Here is a 3,942-nt window from a genome sequence, read left to right as displayed (position 1 = left end):
TTTTATACTTCCACCAGCAGTGTATGAGGGTTACAATTTCTCCACATCTTCACCAACACTTGTTCTTTTCTTGCTGTTTTAATAAATTATAGCCATGCTAATGAGTGTGAAATGGTCTTTCATTATGGCTTTGATTTGCATTTCTGTAATGACTAATGATGTCATGTGTTTATTGGCCATTAATATATCTTCTTTGGAGAAATGTTTACTCAAATCCTTTGCCCATTTTTTTTCTGGTGAATCTTTTAATTCATATATGGATAGGTTTATCATTTTTACCAGTTAACATTCTCATTGATATAGGTCAATTTACATTAACCATTATTATATGACATGAAAGAAGCACATGGGAAAATCAAGTAGAACACAAGACTTAAACTTTAAGTCAATAGTTTGCTGTTAAGGAAACATACAAATAAATACACTTAAGCAGAAACAAAATACTGTACTCAGGATAACAGCATTGCAGAAAAAAATCTAAAGCTGAAGATAAAGATCTTAATTTTACAGTATGTATAATTACATAACTTATTAAAATTAATACAATTAATATACAAAATAGTGACACAGTAGTCACTAAATTTGATAAGCACTTTACAGAAATGTTAAGATGGCAAAACTATACTAAGCAATATCTCATATCTCCATCAATGTCTAGCTCACTAGTTTAGGCTGAACATTGACTCTCCGAAGCACTTATTCAGGCATGCAAAAAACAGGACTAACAGGTTTAATCTGTTCTTCTCCCAGAAGTGACAATCCAGCAATTCCAAATAAAGTATGAAAAGGATCTACCATGTCTCCCGGTCGGTCTACAAATCCTCCTGTTTCTTCATCTTGACATGCTAAAATGAAACTTCGCAGTTTCTATCAATCCAATGAAGCCTTCCAATTATCTTTAGGGAAGCCAACACCCACCACGAATAGCAGACATCTGGTAACTTCTCGGGCCTTCCATTGAGTCCACCTGATGGTAACTGTTGTTCACAAAGCCACCAACCGAGTAAATCAGAATTTACTTGATGCAACTGGCTAGTAATAGCCAGAAATCCTGTGCAACAATAGATCTGCCCAGCATGGGATTCAGAACCTGGCCTGCAACCAAATCCACCAACAAAGTTCATACACGATAAAACAAATTCAATTGCCTTTCCCACATTAATAGTGTCTAGCTTCCCCAACAGAGCCAAGGTTGCCACCGCACTAAAAGAGAATCTTGTATCTATTTCTCCCCATATATCTCCAGCAAAAGAACCATCTTCTTTCTGTAGACTCTGAACATATTCCACAACTTTATTTACATCAATAACAATACTATCATACAGAGTAAGAATCTGGACAGCACTTAGAGTGTACAAAAGATGGGGGTCATGTCCAATACTAGCACTTATTCCACCACACTCATGTTGACATGACTTAATGAAGGTCAGAATTTCTTCTCTATTCATCCGATGTAGTTGTCCCATCAGATCCATTACAGTCAGACCCCAATAGATCCCACTCATTCTCAAATATTCAGGCATACAGTATTCATAATCATCTTTCTTGGAGCCATAGGATGCGATATAATCCACATGCTTCTCTAACAGCAGCGTGTCAGGTGCACCTGACTTGATGATAACATCCTTCTGCAGTGTGCCCATGACTGAGACCGGAAAGAGCCTTTGCCCATTTTTTAATTGAGATGTTTGTCTTTCTGGAGTTGAGTTATAAATATTCTTTTATATATTCTGGGTACTAGGCCCTTTACAGATATGATTTGCAAACTTTTTTTGCATACTGTGGTTTATTTTTTAACCTTCTTGATAATGTCTTTTGATGCTCACAATCTTTAATTTGATGAAGTCCCATTTATTTGTTTTTTTTTTCTTTTATTGCTTTGATTTCGGTGTGATGTCAAAGAATCCATTGCCAAATCCAAGGTCACAAGAATTTACACACGTTTTTTTCTAATAGCTTTATAGTTTTTAGTTCTTACATTTAGGTCTTTGATCCATTTTGAGGGGTTTGTTTGTGGTGTGATGGTTAATTTAATTTTAATTTTTTAAAAGATTTTATTTATTTATTTATTTATTTATTTATTTATTTATTTATTTATGAGAGACACAGATAGAGAGAGAGGGGCAGAGACACAGACAGAGGAGAAGCAGGCTCCATGCAGGAAGCCTGATGTGGGACTCAATCCTGAGACTCCAGGATCACGCCCTGGGCCGAAGGCAGGTGCCAAACCGCTGAGCCATCCAGGGATCCCCTAGTTAATTTTATGTGTCAGCTTGGCTGAGGCTATGGGAAACCCAGATATTTGGTCATTGTTCTGGGTATTTTTGTGAAGGTGTATTTATATAAGTTTAATATTTGAATTGGTAGGCTGAGTAAAGCAGAATGCCTTCTCTCATGTGGATGGGTGTGAATAGAACAAAAAGGCTAACCCCTACCCTAAGTGAGAATTCTTCCTGCCTTCAAATTGTGATATTGGCTTTTTCTTGCTTTGGGCATCAAATTGAAACACCTGATGACTTCAACCAGCTTAGCTAGAGCTCCTTTGTCTTCCAAGTTAACCTGTATGAAAGTGACAGTGGTGCAGGTCCTCCTGCAGACCAGATGGCCCCAGCCTGGCCTTCCCCATGATAATTCAGTGGGGAACCCCCATCTTACGACACAGGACAGGCAGAAGACAACCAGCTCAATGCAATCCACATCATGTGCAATCACTACCAGCTGAGACTTCTTGTTTTCCACCAAAGTGGTGACAGTGTTAACCCCAGCTCGAAGGACAGGTGGCCTTAGTAGGGACATCCCCTTTTGCCCATAGCTTTTTTCTGACCCCAGGTCAACAATCTCTGCTTCCTCTCTTGCTTTGTCTCTGGTCTGTACTTGTGGGCCAGCTTAAGTAGCTGAGTAGCTGTTTGGTGGTCCAAGGCCTGGGTGAACTGGTTAATTGCAGGAGGCACTTTTAGATGTTTATAGAGAATAGCCCTTTGCTGCTACAGCCGGATGTAGTGGGGGCATTTGACAAAGCGGGTGAGGTCCCTTTTGGGCTGGATGTCCTGTCCAATGCCAAAATTCTTGGGCCTTTTCTCAAACAGGGAATTGACTACCTTCTTGGCCTCCTGCTTCTTCTCAACAGCAGGGCAGGAGCCATCTTCTTCCCCTTTGCCTTCTTTCCTTTCTGCATCTTGGGTTGCTGGAGGAGAGAGTATCTTCAATCTTTTTCAACAATATTTTGTTAGTTTTAAGCTTACAAATATTGCACCTCCTTGGTTAGATTTATTCCTAAGTATTTTATTCTTTTTAATGCTTTTATAAATGAAATTGTTTTCTTAATTTGCTGTTCAAAATGTTTATTTCTAGTATATAGACATACAACTGATTTTGTATGTTGTTCTTGTATCCTGCAACTTTGCTGAATTAATTTATTACTTCTAATAGTTTCTTTGTATGAGTGTTCTTTAAGATTTCTATATGTAAGAACATGTCATTTGCAAACAGAGACAGTTTTAACTATTCCTTTCTAATTTTGATGACTTTTATTTCTTCTTCTTGTCTAATTGCCCTGGTTAGAAACTTCAGTATAATGTGGAATAGGAGTGGTGAGAGAACACATTCTTGTGTGGTTCTTGATCTGTGAAAGACTAAAAGCTTTCACAATTAAATATGATGTTACCTTTGGATTTTTACTAGATACTCTTTATCAGGTTGAGGAAGTTTCTTTCTATTCTCTTGTTGAATTTTTTTAATCACGAAAAAATATTGGATTTATCAAACACTTGTTCTGCATTGAGATCATAATGTGCTTTTCCAACTCAATATCTTATTTTTATTTATTTTTTAAGTAGGCTCTACGCCCAACGTGGGCCTTGAACTCATGACCCCAAGATCAAGAGTCTCATGCTTTACTGGCTGAGCCAGCCAGGTGCCCCTACCCCCCATTATTTTAATCTA

At 37.8% G+C, this 3,942-nt stretch overlaps 2 pseudogenes; both read right to left on the bottom strand.

Moving 5' to 3' along the window:
- Positions 1–274: 274 nt before the first annotated feature.
- LOC112649502 (geranylgeranyl transferase type-2 subunit beta-like) lies at positions 275–1,657 on the bottom strand (annotated as a pseudogene).
- A 779-nt stretch (positions 1,658–2,436) lies between these two features.
- On the bottom strand, positions 2,437–3,175 carry LOC118353782 (60S ribosomal protein L7a-like; annotated as a pseudogene).
- Positions 3,176–3,942: the final 767 nt, after the last annotated feature.

The sequence above is a fragment of the Canis lupus genome, chromosome X, assembly GCF_003254725.2.
Source record: "Canis lupus dingo isolate Sandy chromosome X, ASM325472v2, whole genome shotgun sequence".
Taxonomy (NCBI): Eukaryota; Metazoa; Chordata; class Mammalia; order Carnivora; family Canidae; genus Canis; species Canis lupus.
This window is presented reverse-complemented; position numbering and strand designations above follow the sequence as displayed.